This window comes from Nomascus leucogenys, chromosome 5, assembly GCF_006542625.1.
Source record: "Nomascus leucogenys isolate Asia chromosome 5, Asia_NLE_v1, whole genome shotgun sequence".
Taxonomy (NCBI): Eukaryota; Metazoa; Chordata; class Mammalia; order Primates; family Hylobatidae; genus Nomascus; species Nomascus leucogenys.
This window is the reverse complement of record NC_044385.1, coordinates 92642639-92666129: the sequence shown is the minus strand read 5'-3', so window position 1 is coordinate 92666129 and position 23491 is coordinate 92642639. Positions and strand designations below refer to the sequence as shown.

The 23491-nt window shown below is 34.0% G+C and overlaps 1 protein-coding gene across 5 annotated transcripts in view; it reads left to right on the top strand.

Annotated features, from left to right (window-relative positions):
- Positions 1–23491, top strand: part of PCDH9 (protocadherin 9) — a 911081-nt gene that overhangs the window by 387840 nt on the left and 499750 nt on the right. The window lies entirely within an intron of this gene.

The window sequence follows — 23491 nt, the reverse complement described above, 5'->3', positions numbered from 1 at the left end:
CCATTTTTCATTTTGTCAGTAGTTGCTCAGATATTCTTGAAAAAAAATGTATTAGAAAGTGAAATATTGTTACATTTTAAAGTCAGGTCTATTAGTTCCATCATGCATTGGACACCACAGAAGCAAGTTTGGTAATTTAAGCCCTGAATGCACTTACATACATGATATCACCCCAAAAGGGCATTTATAAGGACATTTGTTGACTTGTAGTTTGGATATACATTCATTTCGGAGCCAAACACTGTCACCAACAGGTACCATCTCTTAACCTCATTCCTCTGGGTTGTTCCTTTGAAAGACTTTGCTATGGGGCCCCAGAAGTAGGCCCAGCTCATATGTTCTCAGCATGCAGTCTTCTCCAGAGTACACACATTAGCTGTGATATTCACCCCATCTCCCTGTGAAAATGAGCCACAAGGCCATCCCTGAACACATATTAGTGTCTGTGAGGACAGAAGGTGCTGTTTCTAATGGGCCTTGCTTGCCCTTGGCCTCAGATTCAGAGACTGAAGGTGAAGACGTCTGTCCAGACCAAATTTGGACACTGTTACTAAAATAAATGAAGTGGATTCCAGTCTGAAGGCAACAGCAAATATTCAATACATGTGGCCTTTGTATTTTAATTTTAATAAGTTTAGACTGTGTTCATCAGAGCATTTTATAATGTGTGTATAATTGCATGTATGTGTGTGTGTGTGTGTATGTATGTGCATGTGTGTAGCTGAATATTCCTTTAATAGACCTAGTCTTCTAGAAAAGTTTTAACTAGTAAAGGCAGATATTTTTGTTGGTGATGTTGGGAGGTTTACAATATTTGGGCTTCTCCATCTGTCTCTGTCTACATGTAAAATACAACCACTTAAATCACAAAGCAGGGAATACAGTAGCACTCCTTCTTAATGAATGTTCAGTCAGAATTATGTTTGCTGAGGGCACACACCTGTGGGTAGCTGGCATCTCAAACCTGGGTCTACCTGAAGTTCACTGCCGATAGTAATTGATTTTCTTCCTTCAGTCAGCTTAACATAGATCAAGAGTGAAGTGGCACTTGGCTACACACACAATCTCAGCAGCTGCAATTTTGCTGTAGCCTGTCATACAGAGCCCTTCTTTCATGGTTTCCATAGAGGCTGGGCACGTTTCTGAATTTAATTTTGAAACACTGCCTGATTCCTTCCTATACGTCTGAGTTAGAGACATCTCACACTACCAAATCTGAAAAGAAAATCACTCCCTTCACCCTCATCTAGTTCATTACTTTCCCTCTTCATTAGTGCTTGGAATAGTTTTATAATATTGAATTCCCATTACCCAAAACAGGAGATAATATTTTATTCTTATTTTTGAAATCTTAGGATTAACAGTTAATGTCATTACAAAAATACTGATGTATACAAAAATTGATGCTATTTTGTCATTTTATTCTCAAATTGGAAGTAATTTTATGCTATTCTAAGTTCAGAAAAGAGAAGAAATGTCCTTATTTCTATAATATGAGGAAAATAACACAGAATTTTGGGGGCTAAAAGAGGTCAAATCATCAATGGGACCCATGCTGGGCTTTTTTGGAAGTCTCATACAAAGCCTAAAAAAGTTTCAAAAGAAAAGGGCGAGAGAGTAAGACGGGCCAAGAATTACACTTTTCTGCTCAATGCAGGTAGTTTTCAGGAGCGGGATTTGAACCACATTAGAATTAATTTACTATGTATACATCGGGAGAGCAAGTAAGGGAAATAAATTTTCTTTTTCAGTATAATGTTTAAATAAGATTTAGGTCATAGGTAAATTATTTCGTAGCAGATGTTGCCCTCAGACATAAAGGTGACTACATGAGGATTTATTGGATTTCAAAAATGACCATACCATGTAGAAGAAAAATTAAGGAAAAACATAATTTTAAATTATGAAGTTAAATGAAGCTACATTTGATGTTAGTAAAATATCATATTATGTGCCTAGAGAAGTCCATGCTAATATTCCTATCAAATTGTCTTTCTCTTCTACCTTTTCTGCTCCTAATTTCCCAAGCTAAGAATCCTGGAGTTATGCTAGGTTCTCCCTTCCCTCATCCTCACCTCCAACAGTTCCTAACATCTGTAATTTCTCCTTTTGGAATGTCATCGTTTTTCTCACATTGTCTTAACTGATCCCATAATCACTTTTACCTGAACTAATGCCATGATTTTATATTTTCCCAAATACTTTTCTAGTAGGAAAAATAAAGGAATGGAGTCATTGTGGGAGGACTCCAGATAAAACTTCACATTTATGTTAAACCCTCCATATTTCATAGCAGCCATTTTTGAGCTACAGAGTAAACATTAGAGTGTTTCCATTAACATTTGTCAAAATGATAATTTTTTATAATATTTGATATTGTTATTATGTAAGATATTCACATAGCTCAACAAAAGTGAATCTCCAACAAAAGTGGATGGAAAGGGTTATAGATCAGACTTTTCAAATATGACATCATTTTAAAATTATTATTATTCTTGTTTTCTTTATTGTTATGAAACATGTTGAGTATAAAAATGAAAGAGAAAATTTGCTGTTTAAATTGCCTAACATTTTATAACCTATAGCTAATTCTTAATTATATTCCTAGATCTTAACTATGTGAGAAAAGAATTTATTTTCAATAGCATATTATGCTGTTTTAATTTTCACTGTTTCTAGTTCACTTAGTTAAACAAGAAAAACAAGCACGGGGGGATATCACATAATTTCCATGCAGTACACATAGTAGTAGAATGATCCCTCATTTTTTCATACATATGTTTGTCAAGAAGACTTTTATATGTGCCTATATTTATGCCTTCCTTATTTAGGTGGCTGCAGGCTATTGTAAAACTCATTGTCGTTTTCTTCATTTTTAAATTTTGCTACCTTTTAAAGATATCTGTCTTTTAATAAATTTGGATATTACAGAAATGCTTAGATCTAATCACATTTATTTTTTTAAAAATGAATTATCCTTAAAAAATATCATACCTTCATGCTAGAGTTTTTATTTAAGCTGCTCATGAGGCAACAATTACATGAGAATTCAGAGAGACAAGCCACAGAGGTACCGTTTTCAGTACCCAAATGGCTTCTACAAAACAGAGCATCCAGGGGTATATTTTCTTTTAACTTGACTTCATCTCTCTCTAATTAGTAGTGTGCAATGTACCATTATGATGCCTGCTTCACCCCCTTGGTTCTTGCACCTCCCTTCGGGGATTTCCCAGCTGTTTTGCTCTCCTGTTGTAATTGAAATCTTACTTGTTCCAGCCTATAATTGATAGTGAACCCAACCATTTTATGTTTGTCATGCAACAGATGTACAACAGAAACACTCAATGTGGCATATGGAAAAACTGCCCTACTAGAGTGAAATCAGAGCCATTCCTATAGTACAGCTCCCATTCTCTGAACAGTTTAGGTTTTTGCCTCCTTGCAAGGGCTTTGTTGCTGCACAAGTCAATATAAAATTCTGGTAGTTATTTAATATAGAATGTTTCTTCTTTAACTTTGATACATGATTGTATATAGTAAGGGTTACACAGAATAAGATAGATACGTTAAATAAAACAGGGTTCTCCGTATAATTCTCTTGTCAAATTATTTTAAATTATTTTGATTAAATAATTAACCTTACATAAACATATCAATGCCCATGAATAAATCAAGATGTATTTGAATATTTAACTATATTTTTGTTTTCCAAATACTTGCAAATGCAAAAGGAATCTCCATGTCATCTAATTCTAATTACAACTCTATTCAAGAGCCAGAGTTTTTGCTTTGAAAAGAAATACTACCTTTCTAATGTAATATAAAAGATCTTTGAGTAGTTGATTCCATATTAGAGGTTATATTCCGTATTCAGAAGATGGTGCTAGATTTTTTTTAATATTGTTTGGCAGACTTTTATATGGGTATATTGGGCTCTCAGTGTCTTGACTATTGTGGGAAGAGATGGTGTGAACAGTGCACCACAAGGGCTAAGGGAGTTGACCACATCCCAGGAATGGCCAACAACCTGTCCAGGTGGAGTGACATGCCCAAATGCAGTGTCCATGGCACTAAGATTTTTGGGCAAAAGTCTCATGAAGTCAGATCAAGAAGGCAAAATATGAAAGAGAAATATTTGAATAGTTGTGAATCAGAAAATATAATGAATGGCTACTTCGTAGTTCCAACTATTCTTTTCAGTTTTTTTCAGAACCCCAGGCAATCCCTGAGAATGTGAGGACTAGGGTGGCAGTGAAAAATAATTGACAAGTGTTTGCAGGTGTGATAGCACACCAGTCAAGGGCATTAGAATGCACATCAGAACTCTAAGCCCTGGTGGAGACATGAAGGGCTAATTAGCTAACTCGGGCAGAGGACTGCATGACTGATGGTTATCAGAGAGGTATTTTTGAAAAATGATGGATAATATGAAATCTGAAGATGCAGAAGTGGAGACAAGGAGATGAAGATAAAGCTTGTTAAAATATGCAGGTAAGATACCTGAACTGAAGAAGAAAATGGCAAAGGCCACTGCAAGTACCCATCGCACAGGAAGACGTTTCAGAGGCATAACTGGTGTGACTGGCTGCCACACTCTGTGAAGTATGAAGCAAAAACTAGAAAATGACCTAGGTATCTGTAGCCTGACTGACTAGAAATGCTTTGCCACTAGTAAAAGAGGAAAGACACTAGAGAAAAGAAAACAATAGATTTGGGGGATACATTTTTTAAAATTGGGACATCATATCTTGGAAATTCTGTTGAAATATCTAGAGACAATGTAAGGTAATTTTTCAGAAGCAAGAAACTGGAGTGCAAGAAAGAGAGATGTCTAGTTGGACCTAAAAAATACAAAGTGATTGTTGCACATTAATAAGTTACATAATATTATATATATATATCTCAGAATATTCTATAAGATGATATTTTTGAACATCAGTATGTTGAAAATTTTATATTATTTTTAAATTTGTTTAAATACTCTGTCTTTTGGAATAAATAATATTTATACAAAATGTATTAGGAAACTGATTAAAATTTCATTATTATGTTTTTCACTTTACAAAAGCACAGATTGGATAATCATTTGAGGGAGTTAGTTTCTTTGCACTAGTTCAAAATGTATTTGCAGTGCCTTTTTTTGGTTCTGAATTATCTAAATAAGTGACATTATTTTTAAAGTGATCATTTCTCCCTTTTGAATAAAAGTCTGTTACTAGAGATTAGTGCATCATACATTATAAGCAGAAGAGAGAAATGAGTTGCTCTAAATAATTCTAGTACATCATGTTTTCCTTTTAAATGAAAAAAAGAATAAAATCACAGCACTTATATTTGAACTGTGTTTGTAATAAGACATGGCTATAAACTCATACATTTTATTTCAATTGTAATATTAAAATGCAAACATTCACATGGTTTTTATGTACTAGAGTTTTTCATGCTAGCATGGAAAATTGTGTTAATATTTGTTTAATTTTAATGAAGTAGAACAAAAGGTTGTAAAATATATCAAATACATTTTAGCTATTAATATCAGAGCAGGTTCTCTTTTGAAGACCTGGCTAAATTTAATATTATTCTTAGTGGGTATATGAATGTGTACAAAGTATTTATTTTATTTATAAAAAATTCAGACTTTACTTTTTTCCAAATAACTCTGCACTAACAATGAATTTTTTAAAAATAGAATTGAATATTTTTAAAAATTAAGGGAAATAAAAATACTCCTGCAAATATAAAGTGTAACGTGCATGGTACTACTCAGTTGATTTTGCTGGTCTACATTTCTCAAATGTCTGCAGTGTGCCCAAAGAGACCTTTCAAGAAGAAAATGGAAATAGCTTTCCGGTTAGACTATAATGAGTTGTTGAGGTTTGCAGAAGAATTAAAGGGGAGAAAAAATATTATAGAATGAAATATATGTTCTGTAACATGAATACATATTTAGAAACCTGGAAGTCATGGTAAAAAGTACAAAACTGGAAAATTTGGCATGGTGGATTAATTTCATTTTAAATTTTTTATGCTTTAATTTTAATTTTTGATGTTTAATTTTTTTCTTTATATTTCAGTGAAAATTTAGTGTTCAATTTCATTTCATCATCTTCTTACTACCACTGCCTTTCCTGGCACTCTTTGATTGAAATGGGAGCGGAAGAAACCCTGTGTTCATTCCCCTGGGTGTGTGTTTGGCAGGTTGAAACTCTATTGCCTGGGGAGTGCTTTTATCTCCTTGAAGCCTATTTGATGAAAATATTACCAAGACCTCATAGTTACACAAAGATGACTGGAAAGGTTGTTTTTTTAAAGAGAAAGTCATTTGGGCATAAAGAATTGAAATTTTTGCACTTTTTCTTAGTAGGCATCAGAGCAGAGCGACATTGGAAATAAGAACAGAAAGAAATGAAAGTTTTCTGTCCCCTACGCAGTGATGTTTTCCTCCTTCCCTTCCTCATTACTTAATTTAGAGAAGGGAAACAGAAAGGGACAAGGAAAAGAGAGTGAAGGAAAGGAGGGCAGTAAAGGTATTAAAAAGGCAGAACAACTCAGAGTTGGCACAGAGGAACGCAGCGGTCGTGAGCAGGGTCTTTGGAGCCGGACTGCTCCAGCTCCACCATATGTTTTTGCCTCGTTGTGGGCAGGTCAGTTAACCTCTTCATTCCTTGCTTTTCTCCACTGTAAAACGAAGCCACTAATAGTACCTTACTTCATGAAGACCAAGGGAATTAACACTTGTGGAACATTCAGAAAAGGACCTGGGAAATTTTAAATGCTCTCTATTTATTAAGTACAAAATAAAGAGAAACTCAAAAGAGAACTCATTTTTGGGGAGATTTTGGAATTAAGGAAGAAAATTTTTAAAATAAAAAGCATCAGCTAACAGTATACCTCAAAAGTGCAAGCTGAAGCAGTTGACCTTCAGAAATTCAGCATGTTCTATAACCTAGCAATTCCATCCATGCGTGAGAACATATGCCAAGGAAATCCTCATTGTTTCCACACAGGTGGTCTCTTATGTGGATGCTGACAGGAGGTGATGGGGAGGGTGCTGATTTTTAGCATATACTTGGGCACATTTTAAATACTGGAGCTTTTCTAAGCAAAAAACAGAGCGCTGTTATTCCTCTGGTGAACTACATGAGGTAGACTATTTTATAGGAAAATTTTGAAGCTCAAAAAAGTCACTTATTCCAGATGGTACATCAGAGATCTGGAATTCAAGAAAAGAAAATCTGACCGAGGATTTTACTTTTACCCACCAACTTTAGCAAATGGAAAGTCAGAAACAAGGCAAGTCCGTGATGGATTTACTAGGAAACATTACTCAAATTCCACAAAGGGCTAGAAACTCTTCTAGACAACAATATAGCAAAAGTTGGGGAAAATGGCATTTCTGGTTTCAAACAGCTCAGTTTCTGTCGGGTAACACAGATTAAAAGTAAGAATTACCGCTTAGTGAAATCAGTGCTGACGTAGGTGCACAGAGAATAGATTTAACTTCTGCTCCTGTTAAGTGTAGGATTCAGGTGAAGATATAACAAAGAAAGGAAATTGAACGGAATTGTTAAGAGGGTCAAGTTTGATAGGCAGATAAGACTAGGTATCAGCAAGACATTTCAAACAAAAGGAACATTATGTAATTTTTTAAAAAAATACGTGAAAATAATATTTAAATAAGGAAGGAATATGATAAAAGAAGGATAGTTTGTAAAATTTGGATAACATAAAGATTATTGAATCTCCGGTCGTCAAATTTATCCTAAACTATTGGGGAGAGGTCTCGTGTCAGATTTTGATTATCAAGAAAGAGGGGTCAAGAGTATAAGAGAAATTGCTTTTTGTTTTGAACTTCAGTGTCCACTATTGTGGACAATATCAAATTCAAACAAATATACACTTTATTTCAACTTTGTTTCCCCATGTGACTAAATGTTTTTCTCATTTTTATTTCTATCTATTCTGTGTATAGCTGCTGCTTTCTTTGTTTCTGATGTTTCAACTCACTTAATATTACTTTAATGTTCAAACTTTGGTATTTCTCACACCTGGAAAAGGATATGCTGGTTCTTTTATATTTTAAACTGATATGCCTTTGATTTTTAACTTTTATCTCAAATGTCTAGGGTCATATTTAAGTTTTTTTCATCCTTGCTTTTTATAATTGAGGTAAATAACATTTTTTGCCCTTGACAATCTTCTTTAATAAGTATGTATTAAATGGATTGGGGAGAGGATAGTCAAATTAAAAGCAGTCCTCTCTTTCAATTGTATAATATATAACAGTCTTCTAATATTTTTTGTGCCAAAGAAATAAAGTCCATTGGTTGTAAATGTATTAATTCAGATGTTTATAGACATTCTAGCATAAAAAAAATTGTTGGACGGTTAGCAGGAGGACAGGTTTTGTAGCACCATAACAAATCCCCAAAGAAAAGTTAACCCGGCATGTAACACAGATTCAGTGGGCAAAAATAGAACTGCAGATCATCCATCACTTTTGTGTCGTGACCTCTGCTAAATCTACTAACAAATTCTGTGTTATTTAATCACAATGACAGACCCAAATACAAATGTCGTGACTTTGCTGTGTTCCCTGGGTCTTGCCATATCACCATCACCATTTTATATTCCCTTCCTGGGGACACTTTGGAAGATTTAGAGGCTTTCAGCCTAATCTGACTGGCTCCACACAAACAGCTGGAGCTTTGCCAAGAGCCGAGCTCGATTATGTCAACAAGACAGCCTCATCCACAGGGAGCTCCAGCTGGGTGTGCGGGAGTTCTGGGAACCGCCATGAATTAGCTTTATATGCTCCAAGAGGCAATTTCCTACAAAAACAGACTTTAAAAGCTGCCAGAGGAAATTGTTTCCCATTGGAACTAGGCCTGGCTGACGATTGTCTTCAGTGACTATGTCAATTTGGTAGTCAGTCCTCAGGACATACCAGGCCTGGTCCTTGGATTCCGTCTCTCCACAGAACCAAGCCCAGTAAAGCCCGCATGTGTAAATACACTTCTGTAATGATTATGGATCTGTCCCAATTATTTAAGTTATTGTTTTTAAGTTTAAAATTTAGCTAACTAGACAGATATTTTCTGACCTCAAATAGTATTCTTGCTATAATTTAAAAGAGAGCATTCTCTTAAACATAGCATCCAGGTTAGGAAGAGAAGCAAAGTGTTTTGTGGTTCATTAGCCTTTCGCTGAAGTGTTAAGTGGATCAGTAGGAAGCTTCACTTACAGATGTATTTAAATATTAGTGGCATTTGAGTAAACGTTATGCATTTTGATTCTTTGCTATATTTCTTTTCATAGAGTGTTCTAGCTGAAACACAACCAGAAAGGTTAATTTTTAGATTCCCCAATGTGCAATGAATTGGCATCTTACTGTTAGTGTATAATAGCTACATATATGAACAATACAGTATACTACATTGTACTTCCTTCAAAGCAAATGTCCAAGGGTTCGACAGCAAATTCTAGTGTTTTTGTGAGATTCTACAACATTTAAGATATCTATAAATAGTAATTTTGGGTACAGTTGTATAAAATACATTCCTTGAAAAGTTCAGAAACCAAAAGACCATCAGGGGCTGGGAGTGGTGGCTCATGCCTGTAATCCCAGCACTCTGGGAGGCCGAGGCGGGTGGATCACATGAGGTCAGCAGTTCAAGACCAGCCTGGCCAACATGGTAAAACCCCGCCTCTACTAAGAGTACAAAAATTAGCTGGGTGTGGTGGTGGGCTTCTGTAATCCCAGCTACTCGGGAGGCTGAGGCATGAAAATTGCTTGAGCTTGGGGGACGGAGGTTGCAGGGAGCCGAGACTGCACCACTGCCCTCCAGCCTTGGCAACAGAGCAAGACTCCATCTCAAAAAAAAAAAAAAAAAAAAAAAAAGACCATAGGTATATAAAATTATGTTAAGGATAACAAATAACAAGTTGCCAAACAAATGTTGAGGGGACATCAAAGTATAAAGATTATGTATATATGAAGTGTGCCATATTGCAAAAAATTGATTTATAAATTAGAATTTTTTCATTCTACAAAAGTTTTTTCTCCCCATAGAAGCAGATTTTTGGGTAGCAGTTTCAATGAACTTCAGTATTTGCCAGCTCATTATCAGCTATTCAACCAGCACAGGTCATAGACAAGTCATTTCTCTCACTGATTGGCTACTATCCATATTTTCCTAAATAGCACAATAAATAATTTGCTTAAATTACAAATTTATAAAACTGGTTTCTTCGTCCTCTCCAAGGTTTAAATCTGGAAACTAATGATCATATACTCATAAATGCCTATTCTGCAAACATTTGATCTTTTTTTCTATATGAAGTTGGTAACTTAAACTCAAACTATAGGAAGAAATAGGGAGAAATGTCAAAATTTCTATATTTCAATCATTCACCTATTAAAAATTAGGTATCTATCACATGCCCTTGTAAATATAATCTTTAGACATTGTGAAGACTACAAAGATGGGAAATTGTGCCCAATTCCAATGTGATTCCACTCCCTAAATAAGAAGGACAGCTACACTGTCAGTATAGAAAACATAGAATGTTATGTACCAGAGAGCTACAGAGTGAGTGAGGGAGACAATATTAGGGTACCCTCTGCCTTGGGGTGGAAAGAGGATGAAATGAAATGTTATGGAGGAGTTGGCATGTCAGACTGAAAACAAGCTGAATTTACACACATAGAAATACAAATAAAGGACCGAGAGAAGTCAAAGGTATCAGTGTGAACAAGACAAGATATGGAATCCAATGAAGAGATTCAGTTCCATTTTGTTAGAAGAAAGAAAGGAAGTAAGTCTGGGCATACTGTGTAATGTTACTCTGAGAAATCAGTAACAACAATACAGTAGCAAGGTTAGAGCAGCATAGCTCTCCCCAAGGTACATTACCTGGCATTAATGGGCAGGATTGTTAGGAAGGGGAAATACTTGTTGGCTGTGAGACCACATGGTAGAGTATATGATTTAAAATATGGACAATGAGAATGAAAAGGAAGGAAAACTTTGAGATAGAAATAGAGTTGACAGCTGATTCTGTTATGATGTGAAGAGGTGGGACACTAAGATTCAGAGCCAGAGCAATTTGGGGCATGTTGGTTCCATCAACAAGTATAGGTAGTAGAGGAGGACTACAGGGGGTAGTAGAAATAAGTTCAGTGCTGTTTATGATTAGTATATAACTGATATCGCATCATAGTGACTCAAGATCTTGGTAGTGCACAGGACTAGAGAAACATTTGTTAATCATCTGATTTAAGCTAATGGTTAAACATCTCTGAATTGACATTAACAGCTGTTTTATAAGATTCCAATCACGGAAAAAAAATATACATTTTAAATTTTGTTTTATTGAATATTTGGGAAAGGCATTTATGCATTGTAACCTAAACTTATCTAAATGGTATCATCCCATATGGAGGAAAATATATAATGAGGTTGTAAATGGATAACTATTACTCATTCTTAATATACTTACTCATGCATATCTGTGCATGTGTACACTCAATATACACATATATAGATGTGTTTGAAAAATATTTCTATAAAATATATTTTGTAGAGATTTGATTTTGCATAAATGTCTATAAAGTATTAATAATTATTATAATTTATCATTATTCAAGATAAAATTTAGGGAAAAACGTGGTATTTTAGAGAGTTAAAGTGTGTAAATTTTTGCAATGTGTTTTAGATAGCTCATTAAATGTAAGAATATTCTAATTCTGTTTCAGTTATGAATCACATTTAAATAGAGTAAATTCAACTCTGTATAAAACTTTCATATGGCATACATTTATTGTAAATTCCAGTTCTGTTGAAAACAAACAATACAATTTTTATTTATAATCATTAATTTTTTAATCTTGAATTGAATTTTGTTCCTCTCAGCTAGCAATGTTCGCTGGTTGTACTGTTATGTCAAAGAGAAATATTTTTAGGCAGTTGATTAGTTACTGTCATCCTTTAACTCTGAAAACTGTAGTGGCCTCCTATGTTTTGGTCTGTGCCCAATACAGGCACACAGCTGTATGAAAAGACAAGGAATGTATTTGAAATCATTTCCCGATGTTATATTCCCTAAAAAAAGATTTATAAGGAATTATGCAGACATTTTGGCGCTTTTTTGTCCACAGAAGTTTTTATTACACCAGTGACTTGTAATTCTATAAACAGTGTTGTCCCAGATGCTCAGTGTCATGTTCTTATACTAGGGTAAAATCCATACTTAAATGCTCCCCACTAATTGTAACCCCAGTATACTAACCTGGTGACTCACATTGTAAATCTGAGGTTGAAAACCAGCAACTCATCATGACAACAATTGATTTGGACACATCTTAATATACAGTCTCATTTCTCAGTCTCAGTTTTAATTTGGTGCTTGAGATGAAATTCTGTTTATGAAAATTAAATAGAGGTTAACTGAAGATTAGGCTGTTCTGCTTTTTAAATGTTCTCGGCTTTAATATGACACCATGCGACATCCAGGTTTTATTTCTGTTTGTGTCGGTGTCATCTTCCTGACTCACTTCCTCAAATCAGCTAATAAACACAAATGGTGAATACAAATTAGTATGCTTGTCACAGCTGCTATCACTCTGGAATTTCCTTGTAAAAATTCAGAATATGAAAGACAAGTAAAACAATGCCTGCTTATTGCAGCTTAATTTCTAGGAAAGATTGGTGTCCAGAAGCCACATCTCAAGCAGTACTCTGTCAATGTTAAAGAGCTTTTTAGCTAGAAACAAAAAAAAGGTTGTAGATGCATTTTCAAAATGCAAAGTGCTGCACACAAGCCAATAGAAATAATGGTAATACACTTTGAGTCAACAACCTAGTATGCACCAAAGATCAGTATGACAGAGACACTACTGCCCAAGAATTAATTTTAATCTTATCTGTAGATGCATCTGTCCATGGAGAGCCTGATTCTCTATAACTCATATTTCCCTTAAGCCTCCTAGAGTCTATATGTAACAAGCTATGATATAAACTCATGTCTGTGTATTGACCTACCTTAAGGGATCTTTTTAATAACTGCAGCTGTTCACATTTTATGTGTTTTCTATTAGCGTTTTCAGTATGGCACTTGTGCCCCAGGTACAAAATTTATGTAATATAAAATTTAAAAAGTAAGTTAAAATTTAACATAAATATTACCTAGATCTAATTTACATATATGCTAATACCTTTAATTCATTCTTTCCTTCTCTTTCTAGACCCCCCTGAAATTTTTTAAGTTGATTATGCAATTGTGAAAAATAATCAACCATGTAACTCTTTATTTAAAATTTCCTGAGTTGACTTACATATTTATTGGCCATGGTTAAATTGAAATAGCTAAAATTAATGCATTTTCAATTTGATAGAATTGACTTAAGAATTTTACTATATGGACAGCTACAGTTAGGTAACAGGCCTTAATTTAAATCTCCACTAACTCATAATTCATTACTTAATTTCTTGATCTTTTCTCATAATGTAAACATAATTGATACTTTTAGTTATATGTGCCCAATATGTAAGCATATGCATATATTAATGTTGCACCTTTAGTTTCTGTTATATTTAATTAGAATATATTTATTAACGTTGAGAATTCTGAGATGTTGTTTATTTATGAAAACAAATTTAGTGTGACCTGATTGTTTTTGGAGCAGTCAGTAATGAAGCAGGGTTAGTGACCTCTGACAAATCAGCCAAAGTGCCCCAAATGAAGTAGCCTCTAGACTTTAGAAAGCCAAGTCAGAGGTTGAGCAGTCATATGGGTGTGAGCCACCTGTCTAATCAGCCAGTGTTCATTTCACTTCACATTATATTGAAGAGAATATAATGTGAAGTAATATAATACATTTCTACTTATATTACTAAAATTGTATTTTATGGGAATGCTGCTAGCCACTGAGAATTGAAGTTCATGTTGCATATTTTTCTTTCTAGCTGAAAATGTTTGCAATGGCTTTATCTACATTAGGTTTTATTGACATTTTTGTAATGTTTATCACTTGGCTTGACCAAATTGTTGTTATTTTATTTTGCTTACCTCAACAAATTCAAAACTAAAGAAAAAAAAGTTGGAACAATTTTCTATTCTTTTATATAATTTTTACATGTGTTGGCCTTAGGGTCAAATGTAAATTAGCTATTTTTGAATCTAAACTTTGGATTACTGAAGAAAGATTTGATAAGTTAAAAATAGGCTAAAAACTTGTATTTTGAAATAAATTATAGAACCCCAGATTTCTAGAACAAAATCTATAGTTTTTCAATATTCTAAGTGAAATTTATATTTATTTCACTTTTCATAATGTCAGTTTGAAAAATAATTTACATACAATAAAATTCACCCTTTTCAGTATTTAATGTGTTTGGCAAATATATACAGTTATGTAACTATCACCACATCACTCCAATAATTTTCTCCACTTCCTTTGTAGTCAATCCCTCCCCCAATCCCAGTCCAACCCATGTAAACACTAGTTCTTTGTCCCCATATTTTTTGCCTTTTCCAACTATATATTTCTTGTCATAAACATAATTCTATAGTTTTTAATCTTTTGTTTCTGCTTTTTAAAAAGATTCGCGGCCGGGCGCGATGGCTCACCTGTAATCCCAACACTTTGGGAGGCCGAGGTGGGCGGATCACCTGAGGTCGGGAGTTCAAGACCAGCCTGACCAACATGGAAAAACCCCATCTCTACTAAAGATACAATACTAGCCTGGCATGGTGGCACATGCCTGTAGTCCCAGCTACTCGGGAAGCTGAGGCAGGAGAATCGCTTGAATCCAGGAGGTGGGGTTGCAGTGAGCCGAGATCGCACCATTGCACTCCAGCCTGGACAACAAGTGCGAAACTCCGTCTCAAAAACAAAACAAACAAACAAAAATACCCACAGAATCTTTCACTTTCAATAATGCCATTATCAATTCCTTTATATGGTTGTATATAACACCTAATAGAGATAAACATGCTTATTGAATCTGAGTGTGGCAGAAGGTATACTTTTAATGCTGCTTATATATATATATATATATATATATATATATATATATATATGACCTTTTTTATCCCCACATTGTTATATTATTATTAATATTATTTCATGTATGGCTTACAACAAAAGCTAAGGAGCAATCATTGTATTCTCCAAATTATGTTTAATAGGTTATTCAGTGTATTTTTGAAATGTTTTTGTTATTCTATGTTTCTCCCTCTCTCTGTCTCTTTTTCTTAATATATTATTTACCAAGACAAGACAGTGATTTATGGACATTTAAATTAGTTTAGCTTTGTTCTGCTGTTCTAAAACATTGTGTACTATCTGATAGACTTTTAAAAAACAGTGCTTTTCCAGGATGATTTATGATATCCAGTATCGTTTATAGATGCCCATGGCTTAACCTTGAAAAGTCAATTAAGTGGCACAATTAAGAGAGATATGAATAGTGGTAGAAAAAGCATGTATTCTTGATAAGTGGGGGTAAATCTAGTATTTGTTATTCCTGTCAGTAATATTGTCATTAGTATTTTTTAGAAGTTTCATTTTTATGGTTATAAATTCATATCACTCTTCTGCAATGGTTACATCAGTGGAAGGCAGAAATTATCATGCTCTGGGGATTAAAATTATCTATCACATAGAACTTTTGAAGTTCCAAACAGTGCCTTGATTTACCTTCTTATCCTGTGAGGTTACTGATTTTCACTTGCACTTTCATTGATGCTCAGCCCTCTAAATTACTTATTAGTACTTTCACGTTTTAAACTTAGTATTCTGTGTTTCTCTTTTATTTTGTCTGCCAGTATTTTTCTTAGATGTTACTTCACATGTCAGTTTGAATTTAATTTCTCAGTGGCTATGTTTGTCATTTTATCTGTAAAGAAACTAGACAGAGAGAAGATGCGATCTATTTTTATATTTTTTAACAAAATGACAAGGAATAATAGGTAACTTTTTTGTTTAATTAATACATTTTGAGAAAATATGCAATCCCTGGGGTAGGTTTCTTATCTTTTGTCCTTTATGGTGTATCTCTAAGTATCCCATAGGGATTGAGAATGTAAAAGACTATCATCCTCATTGTCCCTGGTCATCCTCTAAGTGAGTCTTCCTTACCCATCGGTTGACATTTAAAGTGACTCCACTGCTTACAGTTGAACGTGGGCAAAATATGAACTCTGACTTTCTTTCCACCAGCTGTCAAAATCTTTGTGTAATTTAACCATCTCTCCTGAATGATGCAAAGTTACCTGGTTGCTCTAGGTGTTTGGAAGGCTTTCTTCTTCACTCCATACATCCTAACCGTCAACAAGTCCTGCCAACTCCACCTTCGAAATTTAGCAGGTGCCTGAAACTTTCCCTCACTTCAACCACCACCACCACCACCACCACCCACGTCTAACTCATTACCATCTGCTGCTTAGAGTATTATAGAGGCCTCTGAGAGCCTTTATTTTTTTTCTCCACTGTTATCCTTCTATAGTGCCTCAAGTGATCCGGTACCTGCTACCTCTCTAAGCTTTCTTTCTTTCTTTTTCTTTCTTTTCTTTTTTTTTTTTTTTTTTTTTTTTTGCCATTTTCCTCTGCATTAGTATCCTATTAGTACTGTAACAAATTGCCACAAACTTAATGGCTTAAAACAACACAAACTTATCTTACAGTGAGGGAGGTCAGAAGCCCAAAATCAGTTTCACTGAGCTAAGATCAAGATATCAGCAGGGCTTGGCCCTTCTGGGGGTTATGGGGAGAATCTAATTACTTGCCTTTTCTTGCTTCCTGCATCCTTAGCTGTTGACCCCTTATTTACATCACTCCAACCTCTTGCTCCGTATCTCCTACCTCTTCTATAGTCCAATCTTCCTCTGCCTCCATGCTATAAGGATACATATGATTACAAGTATATTCCACCCTTACAATCCAGAATAATTCCCTCATCTCAAGATTCTTAATCACATCTACAAAGTCCCTTTTGTCATATCAGGTACCATTTACAGGTTGTAGGGATGAGGAGGCATTATTTAATTTAGCACATCCTCTGAATTGTTCTGCTGAAACTGAAGCTGGTTTCTCTGGCAAATCAAGATTTTACAGCCTCCCAGTTTCTCTGTAGTTTTTCTGTCCAGAATATGATTAGTCTCATCCTTTAAGTCTCTGCTCAAAGCCACTTCCTCAAAAAGATCTTCTCTGATTCTGTTTCTAAAATCTTCCTTTCTTCCCACTCTTTAGTTTTGTATTATTTTCTTCATAGTTCATATAACACTAATATTTTATTTTTTTTTACTATCTTATTGCCTTCACCACACTAAGGTCACAGCATTTGTCCTGTTCATTGAATCATTTCCTGGATTCACAGTACTGGCAAGGACACAGTAATCTCATAAATATATATTGAGTAAAATAATATACTATTCCAGTTATACAGGTAAGTAAACTGCCTAACAGGTGTTAATTAAATTATTTAATGTCACAGAACTATTAGTGGCAGAACTGAGATTTTGTCTCAGATATGTCTGACCTCAAAAACCTGCATTCTTCATATTATCTCTTTTATTAATGGACTCTAACTTTATCCATGGCCTATATAATGTATCAACATAAGCCCCAAGAAGAAAGAACCAAAACCAAAACACCAAAAAACACATCATTCAGGGAATCCTGGAGAATCATATTTTTGATAAGCAGTCTTGGAAACTCTTTTTGTTTCTTTTATGACATTGTGCCGTTTTGGAATCCATTCCATGACTCTGAGGTGGATACAGGCACAGGGAGTGACTTCTTTAAGTTTTTGAATATGTTATACAATATAGTCCTTAATATTCAAGTTATCTTCAGATCACCATACAAATGATTATGGAATGTTAAATATATTCATTCTTTGAGTATTGAAAATATAAATTTATACATAAAATTGTTACTTTTTATTTATTATTTCTTTAAAGACAAGCATTAATGTATCACCAAATGATTGCGATCAATATGCAAAAAAAACTGTCATTCTTTTTTTAAAAAGTTAGGAATAACCTTCTATAATGCCATGTAGTTTGTGAGTTATTTTGGCACCATTTATTGCATCAAGCTGTTTGTCTATAAGCCATATTCTTGAATCACTGCATTCATGTAGAGTAGTTGTTGGATGTGTGAGAAACTAGAATTTTATCATGTTGATTTTGTTTTGAAACATGCCTACTTTTATCATTTCCTTTGTAATTTTTATTAGCTAAACAGATAATCTCACAAACTTGTATTATGGTTTTTAAAAGCTTTTATAACACTATGCTATTAGTGTTAATTACAGTTCATAAACAAGATTTACGAGTTCTTAATATTACCCCAATATGGTAAGAAAAACATACCTGTTCAAAGGAAGAAAAAAAATATATATATATATATTTCCTGTGGTCATTCAGTGGCAGACTAAATAAAATGAGAACATTGTAGAACCACTTTTCTCTTTTACATTCTTAAAAAATGCTAATAAATTTAGAATTAATTTAAATTAAAAATTTAAAATGACATGCTATTTTTCTTAACAATATGGACATCTTAAACCTTTCGAAATATTTTATTCTTGCATAGTTTAACCCTGATTCACAATTTATCACCTATGCTGGTAAGAGAAATACCCTGCAGCTTGAGATACCTGGCACTGGGACACGAAAACAGCTACAAAATCTCTCCTGTTATGAGGATAGAATCTTTTAGACAGATTTAAGACTTTCACTGGGGACATTTCTGGAATACTCTCCATTGTCTCACCTTGATCATTTTGTTGAGTTGAAAATTGAATTTTAATGTTTTACATCTGATGATTGGACTTGATATACATATATCTGTGTGTATATATATACGTGTGTGTGTGTGTGTATATATGTGTGTGTGTGTGTGTGTGTGTGTGTGTGTGTGTGTGTATGACAGAGTTTCGCTCTTGTTGCCCAGGTTGGAGTGCAATGGCGTGATCTGGGCTGGCTGCAACTTCTGCCTCCTGGGTTCAAGCAATTCTCCTGCCTCAGCCTACCGGGTAGCTGGGATTACAGGTGCCTGCCACCATGCCCGACTAATTTTTGTATTTTTAGTAGAGACGGGGTTTCACCACATTGGCCAGGCTGGTCTCAAACTCCTGACCTCAGGTGTTCCACCTGCCTTGGCCTCCCAAAGTGCTGGGATTACAGGCATGAGCCACTGCACCGGGCCTTAATATATTTTTTTTAACATTTAACTATCTATATATAAAATTTCAAACAAATGAAGGCAAAATTTTAAAATTAGCTCTAGCTATCTTTGGCAAATCAATAAGGATAAATTTACAAATTATTTTGAAAATATATTAGTTAAGACAAGTATTTCTAAAATAGATTTAAATTATTTAAGTAGATTTAATATGCTTAAAGGAGATTCAATTTTTCTATGGAGGAGAAAAACTTTAAAATTCTCTTTATTGAGATGATTAATTTTGACTGTACAACAAGTTATGAAAGAAATTTTTTATACAAAACAAGTAGGGCCCTATAAAACAAGTTTAGATTTCATTCAATTTTGGAATCTATGTAGTACATTCCTAAGTAGACTGCTTTATAAATATTAGATGTTTTATAAGTTTAGGTTGAATGAATAAACCCATTTGATGTGACAACTACATAGAAAAGGAAATAAAAAACTTGAAATTTTTGCTAACTAATATAGTGTCAAAAAGTCAGTTTTGTTTACTAGAACAAGCGTTTTTATGGCCTGAAAATAAAATATACAATAAACATTGTGGACAACTGTATGAGTTCTGTACTGAATTATTTAGAATATTTAATTTATAGCACCAATGCTGAGATGAACCAAATATACATTTTGAGGACAGGACAAGTTTTTAGCCGTATCTCAAAAACCAATAAATTTTCTTGAAAAACCCATACAATATCATTCGCAATTAAACTTATATGAAGATGTCCTAAGGGAGCCATTTGCAAATTATCATCTTCATCCTATTCTGTGAAATGTCTACTTTTAAAAATCTGTCTATTTTTGCCTGCATGTTCATGGTATATATTAGTGTCTGCATATACAATTCAATATTTTGAAGTGATTATCTTTATATTATCTTTATAATATAATTTATCTTTATATTTTATACTGTTAGTGTAGTTCAGTACATGTGTATTACCTTCTTCTCTCTTTCCTAAAAAAATTGTGTATGACTCAAGATGCTGCCTTTATTAGATACATTATATGAAAATGGTGTGGTCATGAAAAAGGCAATTCTTACACTTTGATATTTATGGAGAACTAAAAATGTATAAATGCATATATTTATTAAAAAGTAGAACTGCTTTTTTTCTGTTTGGCTTCTAAAAATAAATTCTCTAATATATACAACTTTGGTACTGTTAAATTTATAACCTAATGGAGAATATGAGATAGACTACATTTCTATTTCTCAATAATTTTGCATAAATTGAAAGTTTTCACTTATTTTTCTAAATATATGTATAATTATGTATTACGATATCTAAAAATGCATAAAATATTTGTATATATTAAAATATATATACAAGTTAACATTTTAAAATAGAGTTTTAAACACAAATATATTAGCAATTCCTATATAGTCTATATGTGACACCGCATATTTATCCAGAATTCAGAAAATTCAATTGTTTTTATTTAATATATATCCCTTTAATATAATAAGACTGTAAGTATGTTAATGATTTTAAAGATCCAGAATATCATCCGAGTGCAGTGGCTCACACCTGTAATCCCAGCACTTTGGGAGGTGGAGGCGGGCGGATCACTTGAGGTCAGGGGCCAACATGGTGAAACCTCATCTCTACTAAAAATACAAAAGTTAGCCAGGCGTAGTGGCGCATGCTTGTAATCCCAGCTACTTGGGAGCCTGAGGCCAGATAATCCCTTGAACCCAGGAGGAGAGGCTGCAGTGAGCCAAGATAGCACCACTGCACTCCAGCCTAGGTGACAGAGCAAGACTCCGTCTCAAAAAAAAAAAAAAAAATTCCAGAACATCACAAATTCAAACGAGTCTATTGTTTAGTATAGCTCTAGCACTACATCATGGAAACATCTGTTTATAATTATGACTTTGAACATGTCACAAACTGAAAGTATTTTCTTGATACTTTGGTATCAATATTGGTAATCCATAAAACATGTTCATTTTAACTTTCATTTAACTTAATGAGAGATGTCTGATTTACTAGTAATTATATAGAAATGTGAGAGCATCGTAAACATTGACATCTGCATGCCAAGAAAAAATAAATACATGAAACAATTAAATCTTATATGAATGTATATAAGAGTGGAAAATCTTAATAGTTATGTCTATATATGAGTGTGTGCGTGTGTGTGTGTGTGTGTGTGGTGGGTCAACCTTATTATATAGTTGTAACTCTTGAAGAATGGAAAGTCAAGGGACTACTGAGCTGAATCATGTTGATGTGTACCGATGTGTTAAAAATCCTGATATAGGTTGAGGCATCAAATTCAGTAATAAAAGAAACAGCTCTCAACATTTTACAAAAGCAATGTTCATATAGACAGCTATTTTACAGAGTAGTCAGTTGACATAAAAATCACATTGACAAACTCAGTAAGAAATTTGTGAAAATGAATGTGCAGGATAAAAGAACTGTCTCCAGGCAAAATTAACATGTTTCTTAGCTAAATCTTCCAGACATGTTGCTAATTATTTCCAGTTATGGTATGAAGGCACATGGGGAATTGAATGAACCACAAGAATCCTTGCAGAAGAATAATAATTTCATATGAAACAATTAATAGATATTTTTATTTTTAAGTTGGGGTTCTGGACACAGAATTTGTAGAACTACTTTGAAATTAGGATGACTTAATAAAAAAAAGTTCCTGCATCATTTACCACTCCAAATTTATTTCTTCCAGAAAATAAATGGTCTGGCTTACCCTCTTAAGAATGCCATTTAAAATACTGACTTTTTCTATGAATACTGACTAAGTACTTATGAGGAGATATGTTGTACCATTGCTAGTGAAGTATGACTCTTATGAGTTTGGCTTCCCAGAATGTCTCAGAGGGATATAAAATGGTCCGTTTAGCTTATGTTTATATAAACCCTATTACTCTGTAAGGTTTAAAAAGAACTAGCTACTATATTTCCATGATTCAGTTTTCCTCTTGTTGCCTATTTCTTTCTGATCCTCTGAAGTATCTTCATTTTTTTCCTAACCCACAGGTCTAAGAAAGATCTGAGTGAGAAAACATAATCGTACTTATTTATCTAGTGTAAAATACTGCTTTCAGCTGAACATAAAAATGGAGATAGACATTTCCACCTTTAACTTACAACTGTATGATAGAGAATTCAAAGTCACTAGTGATATAAAACATTTACAAAATGTAAATAACTAGAAATGCGGTGCAATTTGAATCTGCTCTATAATCAGAACTTGGTATTTGAAGCTTATGAATAGAATAATTTTGTCAAAGGAGGGAATCTTTTTAATTTTTTTTTTAAATTTTAAGTTCAGGGGAACATGAGCAGGTTTGTTACAGAGGTAAACATTGTGTCATGGGGGTTCATTGTACAGATTATTTCATCACCTAGGTATTAAGCCTCATACCCATTAGTTATTTTTCCTAATCATTTTCCTCCTCCCACACTCCACCCTCAAACAGGCCCTAGTGTGTTGCTCCCCACTATGTGTTCTCGTAATTTAGCTCGTATTTATATGTGAGAACATGAAGTATTTAGTTTTCTGTTCCTCTGTTAGTTTGCTAACGATAATGGCCTCCAGCTGCATCCATGTCCCTGTAAAGGACATGATCCTATTCTTTTTTTATGGCTGCATAGTATTCCATGGTATATCTGTACCACATTTTCTTTATCTAGTCTGTCATTGATGGGTGTTTGGGTTGATTCCATATCTTTGCTATTGTTAATAGTGCTGCAACAAATGCACATACGCATGTGTCTTTATAAGAGAATGATTTGTATTCCATTGGATATATACCCAGTAATAGGATTGCTGGGTCGAATGGCATTTCTGTCTTTAGGACTCTGAGCAATTACCACACCATGCACTGCTAATTTTTTAATATTCATTTTTGTAAAGATGGGGTCTCACTATGTTGCCCAGACTGGTGTCTAACTCCTGACCTCCAGCAGTCCTCTCGCCTAAGCTTCCCAAGAGCTGGGATTACAGGATTGAGCCACTGTGCCGGGTCAAAAGCATATTTTAAAAGTTACAACAGATACTCTCCCTAATTAACTATTTTTAAGGGACTCCCTGAAAGTCCAACATTGTCTTCCACAATGGTTGAACTAATTTATATTCCCACCAACAGTGTATAAGTGTTACTTTGTCTAGGAAGAAATCTTTTAATACTCAATGAGTTAAACAGAAGATAGAAATCTGGGGGTACTGACTAAAAATATCCTTCTAGGAGTAGAAGAAATAATAAGTTAAACCAAAACCTGC